The 9,257-nt window shown below is 46.8% G+C and overlaps 1 pseudogene; it reads left to right on the forward strand.

The window, feature by feature from the left end:
• Positions 1-414: 414 nt before the first annotated feature.
• On the forward strand, positions 415-1,520 carry LOC112612856 (annotated as a pseudogene).
• The last annotated feature ends 7,737 nt before the right edge of the window (positions 1,521-9,257 follow it).

Consider the following 9,257-nt stretch of genomic DNA (forward strand, 5'->3'; position numbering starts at 1 on the left):
ACCTGTAATCCCAGCACTTTGGGAGGCTGAGGTGGGCGGATTACTTGAGGTTAAGAGTTGGAGACCAGGCTGGGTATGGTGGCTCATGCCTGTAATCCCAGCACTTTGGGAGGCTGAGGCGGGCAGATCACAAGGTCAGGAGATCAAGACCATCCTGGCTAACACAGTGAAACCCCATCTCTCCTAAAAATACAAAAAAAAATTAGCAAGGCGTGGTGGCGGGCGCCTGTAGTCCCAGCTACTTGGGAGGCTGAGGCAGGAGAATGGTGTGAACCTGGGAGGCGGAGCTTGCAGTGAGCTGAGATTGTGCCACTGCGCTCCAACCTGGGTGACAGAGCAAGCCTCTGTCTTAAAAAAATAAAAATAAAAATGAATAAATAAAAGAGGTTCCAGCCTCTTTTTCCGGCTGGAACTATGGAGAGTGTAGAAGAGAAGAAGCAAGTTCCTGCTGTTTCAGAAACCCTTAAGAACAAGCGAAGGAATTTCGCAGAGCTGAAGATCAAGCACCTGAGAAAGAAGTTTGCCCAAAAGATGCTTCGAAAGGCAAGGAGGAAGCTTATCTATGAAAAAGAGAAGCACTATCACAAGGAATATAGGCAGATGTACAGAACTGAAATTCGAATGGAAAGGATGTCAAGAAAAGCTGACAACGTCTATGTACGTACCTGCAGAACCCACATTGACGTTTGTCATCAGGACCAGATGTACCGATGGTGTGAGCCCAAAGGTCCGAAAGGTGTTGCAGCTTCTTCGCCTTCGTCAAATCTTCAATGGAAACTTTGTGAAGCTCAACGAGGCCAATCATTGTGCTGAGGACTGTAGAGCCATACGTTGCAGAGGGGTACCCAAATCTGAAGTCAGTAAATAAACTAATCTACAAGCGTGGTTATGGCAAAATCAGTAAGAAGTGAATTGCTTTGACAGATAACACTTTGACTGTGTGATCTCTTGGAAAATATGGCATCATCTGCATGAAGCATGTGATTCATGAGGTCTATACTGTTGGAAAACGCTTCAAAGAAGCACATAACTAGAGGCCGGGCGCGGTGGCTCAAGCCTGTAATCCCAGCACTTTGGGAGGCCGAGGCGGGTGGATCACGAGGTCAGGAGATCGAGACTATCCTGGCTAACATGGTGAAACCCCGTCTCTACTAAAAATACAAAAAACTAGCCGGGCGTGGTGGCGGGCGCCTGTAGTCCCAGCTACTTGGGAGGCTGAGGCGGGAGAATGGCGTGAACCCGGGAGGTGGAGCTTGCAGTGAGCCGAGATCACGCCACTGCACTCCAGCCTGGGAGCACAGCGAGGCTCCGTCTCAAAAAAAAAAAAAAAAAAGAGAAGCACATAACTTCCTGTGGCCCCTCAAATTATCTTCTCCATAAGGTGGAATGAAGAAAAAGATCACCCATTTTTTAGAAGGTGGAGATGCTGGCAACAGGGAGGAGCAGATCAACACAACAGGCTTCTTAGAAGAATGAACTATGGTGTGTACCACAATTATTTTTCTAAGCTGTTCGGTTAATAAACAGTACCTGCTCTCAAACTGAAAGAAAATTGTGTGTGTATATTTATGTAGTTGGCTTCCCGAGAGCCTCTGGTTATGAATCAGCAAGCAGTCAGTGTCATTAACACCGAACTCACAGCCAACAGAGTTAGAACTCATGCCTGGGCATAGCTTCTTGAACACAGGGATTTCGTCCTGTGTGAGGCTCATCACGGTCTCCTTGCTCTTGGTGACATTAGACAGGGCTTCAGCACTACTTGGGGGCCGTTTGAAACAGCAAAATTACCAACAAAAAGCAAAAAAATTGAAAGGAGATAAAAACGGGAGATTTCAGAGCCTGAGCCTATAGCATTTGCTGGGTAGGTGAAAGAGGGTAGTCAAACAGGTCCAGAATCTTGAGGTATTCAGAAATCAGAGTATCCTCCCTGCAATCCCCAAGTACTAAAGGGACTTCCTTCATGGAAGCCCTAGGACTCCAGGTCTGGGGGAAATGGGTAGACAGCACCTTCAAGACAATCTCCTACCCTAATTTATTTAACATTTACTTAGCTGATCTTTTTATCAGTTTAAGATATAAATAGTTCAGAACTCACATCATTAAGAAATAAGTAATACCTTCTAAAAAGATGGGGAGAAAAGAGATGGGGCGTGGTGGCTCATACACGTAATCCCAGCACTTTGAGAGGCCGAAGTGTCTTAGAAAAATCCCAAAACGAAACAGGAGCTGTCAAGTCACAAAAATAAGTACAACTGCTTATGAAACTGAATCTCATTCACCACAAGAAAATTGGGAATTGAAAGCTCCGTGAAAAACAATTTTTCTTTCTTTCTCTTTCTCTCTCTCTCTCTCTTTTTTTTTTTCTTTAAGATGTTGTCTCCCTCTGTCGCCCAGCTTGGAGTGCAGTGGCGCCATCTGCTCACTGCAGTCTCCGCCTCCCAGGTTCAAGCAATTCTCCTGCCTCATCCTCCTGAGTAGCTGGGATTACAGGAGCCCACCACCACGCCTGGCTAATTTTTGTATTTTTAGTAGAGACGGGGTTTCACCATGTTGGCCAGGCTGGTCTTGAACTCGTGACCTCACGTGATCTGCCCACCTTGGCCTCCCAAAGTGCTGGGATTGCAGGTGTGAGCCGCCCGCACTCAGTCACACTTTATCTTGTCACCTGTGATTTGGTAAAAGATAAGAGTGTTGGATGATTCACCACTCAGCAAGTGCGTGGGTGAGAAGGAGCCTCAAACCTAGAGGCTAGAATCTGAAATGGACCCAACTTTTTGGAAACACAGCTTGTTAAAATCTATCAAGGCACCAAAATGCACCTTGCCCTCAACCCAGAAATTTTACTTCAAGGATTTTCTTTCGTAAGCACACCTCACACATCACAGACACAGATGTATGCACACACACAGTGTGGTGTGGTTTGAATAATACTGGAACACCACCAACCACAAGACCCATGCGTGATTGAGGGTTTAGTCCAGTGCTGAGCACTTGTCAGGTTTCACCTTTTCTGACCTTCCCAAGAACGCTATGAAGTGGATCGTGCTGTTATTTCCATTTTCCCTACGAGCAGGCTCAGAGAGGAAGGCCAGGAGCTTAATCTACCTAGCAAAGAGCTTGGGAGAGGAGGTGCCTGGATTTGAATGTGGATCCATATCATGTACCTGAAGAACCTGTACCTTCCCACCTGAGTCACTTAGTGACTTGACCTGGCCTCCGACCACATTCCAGTCTGCAGTTCTGCTGGAGGTCATTTGCACCATTTCTTTCTTTCTTTTCTTTTTTTTTTTTTGAGACGCCTTGCTCTGTCACTCAGGCTGGAGGGCAGTGGTGTGATCTCAGCTCTCTGCAACCTCTGCCTTCCGCGTTTAAGTGATTCTCTTCCTACCTCAGCCCCTCAAGTAGCTGGGATAACAGACGTGCACCGCCACGTCCGGCCAATATTCGGATTTTCAGTAGAGACGGGGTTTTGCCATGTTGGCCCGGCTGGTCTTAAACTCCTGACCTCAAGTGATTCACCAGCTTCGGCATCCCAAAGTTCTGGGATTATAGGCGTGAGCCACGACGTCCAGCCGCGGTCGTGTGCATTGTTTTTTGGTGACGTTTGAGAAGAAGGTTTTCTAAAACCAGAGTTTCCCCATCTGCAGACTCTAGAGCTGAGGCTCCAGCACAAGACGTCCACTGATGTTGGCTCTCTCTCTCTCTCTCTCTCTTTCTTTCTGTTGCTCTAAGTCAGGGGAATCATGAGCCCTGTGCAGGGAAAGAGCTGATGGGAGAGACCCAGAGGACAGCTGGAACACAGGAAGTAAGATCATTTTCCTCCTAGGAAAGCCCGAGGCCCACGAGGCTGATTTTTGGCTACCTTCTGCTTACCCCCAAGGGAAATCTGGAAACTTCTGCCTCTCTTCCATAACCCTGGAAGCCATGGGCCACTTGAAAGTGCCAACTCAGGCTTCCTCTTTGTCCAACTTGGCCACTCCTTCTCTTTCCCTTTGCTGTGGCTGATCTCAAGTTGCCACAGGGATATCCCCTTTGGTGGTGATACAGGAGTTAAGAAGGAATTACTGGCCGGGCGCAGTGGCTCACGCCTGCAATCCCAGCACTTTGGGAGGCCGAGGTGGGCGGATCATCTGAGGTCTAGAGTTCGAGACCAGCCTGACCAACAAGGAGAAACCCTGTCTCTACTGAAAATACAAAATTAGTCGGGCATGGTGGCGCATGCCTGTAATCCCAGCTATTTGAGAGGCTCAGGCAGGAGAATCACTTGAACCTGGGAGGCGGAGGTTGTGGTGAACTGAGATCGCGCTATTGTACTCCAGTCTGGGCAACAAGAGTGAAACTCCGTCTCAAAAAAAAAAAAAAAAGAGAGAGAGAAGGAATTACTTAGGCAGAGAGCAAGGGCATGGCAGTCGTCGCTAAGGTTTTTCTTTTTAATGAAAGGCAGCCCCAAATCATTTTCTAACAAAGAGCAGCCTGCAAGCTGGGAGCTTGCCCGGATGAAGGCCGGCAGGAATTAAGGACTAGACATATTGACGATGGCAGCTCTATCTTCCCTTCTCTGCCAGCCACATGTACTGTAAAGGAGCAGACAAGATGGTGCCAATCAACTAGAAAGCCTATTTGCTTAAGAAGGTTAGGCTGTGGGCAGCGGGGCGCTGTGGCTCACACCTGTAATCCCTGCACTTTGGAGGCCCAGGCGGGTGGATCAGCTGAGGTCAGGAGTTCCAGACCAGCCTGGTGAATGATGAAATCCAGTCTCAGCTAAAAATACAAATAATAGCTGGGCGTGGTAGTGAGCGCCTGTAGTCCCAGCTACTTGGGAGGCTGAGGCAGGAGAATCGCTTCAACCAGGGAGGTGGAGGTTGCAGTGAGCCGAGGTCATGCCATTGCACTCCAGCCTGGGTGACAAAGGGAGACTCCGTCTCAAAACACACACCCGCATACATACACACAACTAGGGTGGAGCAACCAGCCTTCTCTGCACACTATGTAGACGTCATACCTAATCAAACCAATCTGTGAGCCCTATGTAAATCAGACACCGCCTTCTCTAGCCTGCCTATAAAATCTGCGTGGTCTGCTGGCTCCCCTTTTTCCTGATCTCTCTCTCTCTCTCTCAGCTCCTCTTCTCTCTCTTTTCTTTTTCCTTTGAGACGGAGTCTTGCTCTGTCACTCAGGCTGGAGTGCAGTGGTCTGATCTCAGCTCAGTGCAACTTCCGCCTCCTGGGTTCGAGCAATCCTCCTGCCTCAGCCTCCCGAGTAGTTGGGAATACAGGCGTGCACCACCATGCCCAGCTACTTTTTTGTATTCTTAGGAGAGAATCCCACTGCTGGGATTTCTGCTGGGAGGGAGGGTATCAAGACGCTCTTACTTCTCACTCTTCCATTCCTGTTCCTTTCTTTCTTTTTCTTTTTTTTTTTTTTTAGACGGAGTTTTGCTCTTGTTGCCCAGGCTGGAGTGCAATGATGCAATCTCGGCTCACTGCAGCCTCTGCCTCCCAGGTTCAAGCAATTCTCCTGCTTCAACCTCCTGAGTAGCTGGGATTACAGGTGCCCACCACCACGACCAGCTAATTTCTGTATTTTTCGTAGAGACAGGGTTTCACCATGTTGGCCAGGTCGAACTCCTGACCTCAGATGATCCACCCGCCTCAGCCTCCCAAAGTGCTGGGATTACAGGCGTGAGCCACCATGCCCGGCTCATTCCTGTTCCTTTCTTTATCCCATGAGCCAGTAGGACTAGGAGAATTCTGTGCAAAAGGAAGCAACAGGAAACAATTTTCACCTATGTGAAAGTCTGGGCTGGCATGTCATCTCCGTTCTGCAAAATCTTTAGGAGCCAAAATTCTTTCGCTCAAGTGCCTCTGACACACAAAAGGTGATGCCCTTGTCTGCAAAATACAAAGTGACATACCAGCATGGCTGAGTTCCAGGAAACAGGTAGGTCAAAAAGTGAAGGGAAGCAACTCTCCTTCCTTTTCAAGGAAGTGCTTGCACTAATAAATTCCGCTCACAACCCATTGGCCAGGACTTTGTCACATGACTCAGGCAAGGGAGGCTGGGAAATGTAGTCTTCATTCTGAGTAGCCATGTACCCAGCTGAAACTCCAGGGTTCTATTACTATCATTAACGGAATTTTGTGCCGCAGGTGCAAATTTCAAGGGGGCATCTCAAACTGTCATTGTCAAGATAAATGATATTCTCAGGCAACGTTTAAAAAAAATCTAAAAAGTGAAGGTCAAAAAAAAAATTCATGATGAACACATTGCAAAAATGTTTTAAATAAAGATGAGATCCAACCCTACACTTCTACAATCTGCTTCATTTTCTTCCACTCTAATTCTGGTCTTGCAGCCCAAATTTGCATTCTGGCTGCAACACTTACCAGCTGTGTGACCTACAGCAAATGTTATAATCTCTCTGTGCCATAGTTCCCTGGAAGTAATGAAAGTATCTCACAGGTTTGCTATGAGGTTGGAAGGAATTAATATTTGTAAAACCATTTAGCAAAGAGCCAGTACATGGTAAGGAACTGGTAAGAACTATTATTATCATTGCTACTACTGAAACGGCCTCCTTGTCTGGAGTAACACCCGAGGTTCATAGTCTCACAGCCAAGGAAAACAAGGACATGGACATGGAAAGAGTGAGGTCAAGTGTTGCAGGGAGTCAGGGACCCCGAACGGAGGGACCGGCTGAAACCGTGGCAGAAGAACATAAATTGTGAAGATTTCATGGACATTTATTAGTTCCCCAAATTAATACTTTTATAATTTCTTACACCTATCTTTACTGTAATCTCTGAACATAAATTGTGAAGATTTCATGGACACTTGTCACTTCCCCAATCAATACCCTTGTGTTTTCCTATGCCTGTCTTTACTTTAATCTCTTAATCCCATCATCTTCTTCGTAAACTGAGGAGAATGAATGTCGCCTCAGGACCCTGTGATTGTATCAACTGCACAAATTGTTTGTAGAGCATGTGTGCTTGAACAATATGAAATCTGGGCATCTTAAAAAAAAAAAGAACAGGATAACAGCAATGTTCAGGGAACAAGAGAGGTAACTTTGAATTGGCCGCCGGTGAGCCGGACAGAACAGAGCCATATTTCTCCTCTTTCATAAGCAAATAGGAGAAATATCGCTGAATTCTTTTTCTCAGCAAGGAACATCCCTGAGAAAGAGAATGTGCCTTGAAGGTAGGCCTATAAACGGCCCCTTTAGAAGGCGTGCTGCCTTTTATGGTGGAAGCCAAAGGGATGAAATAAGCCCCGGTCTCCTGTAGCGCTCCCAGGCTTATTCGGACGAGGAAATTCCCGCCTAATAAATTTTGGTCAGACAGGTTGTCTGCTCTCAAATCCTGTTTCCTGATAAGATGTTAGCAACGACAATGCGTGCCCGAAACTTCATTAGCAATTTTAATTTCTCCTCATCCGGTGGCCCTGTGATCTCACCCTGCCTCCATTTGCTTTGTGATATTTATTACCTTGTGAAGCATATGATCTATGTGACCCATACCCGATTTGTGCACTCCCTCCCCTTTTGAAAATCGCTAATAAAAACTTGCTGGTTTTATGGCTTGGGGAGCATCACGGAGCCTACTGACATGTGATGTCTCCCCCAGACACCCAGCTTTAAATTTCTCTCTCTAGTGCTCTTTCCCTTTATTTTTCAACCCAGCCGAGACACTGAGGAAATAGAAAAGAACCCATGTTAAACATCAGGAGTGGGTTCTCCTGACAGTCAAGAGCTGAAGTTTAACAGGCGAAAGAAGGAGAAGAGCTCTCTTCTGCAGAGAGGGGTCCCAGAAAAATGGGTTGCTGTATCAGGGGTGAAATGTAGGGGGGTTTATAGTTAAGCTAGTGAGTAAACAGTGTTTGATTTACATAGGGTGTGAAAGACTGGTTAGACCACATGTCCCATTTGCATAGGGTGCACATTTCTGGTAGCTTCCCACCCTCTTTTGTTTTGCAGGCAGGTTTTCTACCCAAGTTGTGCTGTATTGCCCATTTCTCTGTTACTACACACGTGGTAACAAAAAAAAAAGGAAGATGGAGCCTCCATGTTGGGCCTGCCTGGCCCCTGAGTAGCTCTTTTCTATTGGTGCACCTGCTGGCATTCTCCTGTGTAAGCTTCCAGCTTGCCTATCTTTGTTTGCAGCTCAATTTTTCAGGCTGCTCTTTGGTAGAAAAGAAATGATTTGGGGACTGCTTTTTGTTAGAAGGGAAGCTCTGCCGAGGACTCTGTTGCCTTCACTATCTACCAAAATAAATTCTGTCTACCTCCTGTATCACTACTACTGTATTATTAATTTGAGAAAGAGTTTCACTCTGTTGCCCAGGCTGGAATGCGGTGGCCTGGGCTTACCACAACCTCCGCCTCCCAGGGTCAAGTGATTCTCATGCCTCAGCCTCCCAAGTAGCTGGGACTACAGGAAGCTGCCATTATGCACAGCTAATTTTTTTTTTTTTTGTATTTTTAGTAGAGACAGGGTTTTACCACGTTGGCCAGGCTGGTCTTAAACTCCTGACCTCAAATGATCTGCCTGCCTTGGCCTCCCACGGTGCTGGGATTACAGGGTGAGCTACTGCGCTCAGCCTCTTATTATTTGTTTATTATTATTACTATTTTTGGAGACAAGGTCTTACTCTGTCACCCAGGCTGGAGAGCAGTGGTGCACTCATAGCTCCCTGCAGCTTCCAATTCCTGGGCTTGAGTGTTCCTTCTGCCTCAGCTTCCTGAGAAGGTGGGACTATAGGTGTGCACCACCACACTCAGCTAATTTTAAAAGTTTGTGGAGAGATGGGCTTTCGCTATGTTGCTCAGGCTGGTCTTGAATTCTTGGCCTCAAGTGATCCTCCCATCTTGGCCTTCCAAATTGTTGGGATTATAGGCATGAGCCACCACTCTTGGCCAGACTTTACACAATAAAGGTTTATTTCAGGTCACTCTGCCTATGGAGTGGCCATTCTTTACTCCTTCACTTTCTGTTTTTCATTATTTGTTGTTGTTGTTGTTGTTTGTTTGTTTGAGATGGAGTTTTGCTCTTGTTGCCCCAGCTGGAGTTCAATGGCGTGATCTCAGCTCACTGCAACCTTTGCCTCCTGGGCTCAAGTGATTCTCCTGCCTCAGCCACCAGAGTAGCAGAGATTACAGGCACCTGCCACCACACCCAGCTAATTGTTTGTATTTTTAGTAGATATGGGGTTTCACCATGTTGGCCAGGCTGGTCTCAAACTCCTGACCTCAGGTG

Source organism: Theropithecus gelada, chromosome 19 (assembly GCF_003255815.1).
Source record: "Theropithecus gelada isolate Dixy chromosome 19, Tgel_1.0, whole genome shotgun sequence".
NCBI classification, from domain to species: Eukaryota; Metazoa; Chordata; class Mammalia; order Primates; family Cercopithecidae; genus Theropithecus; species Theropithecus gelada.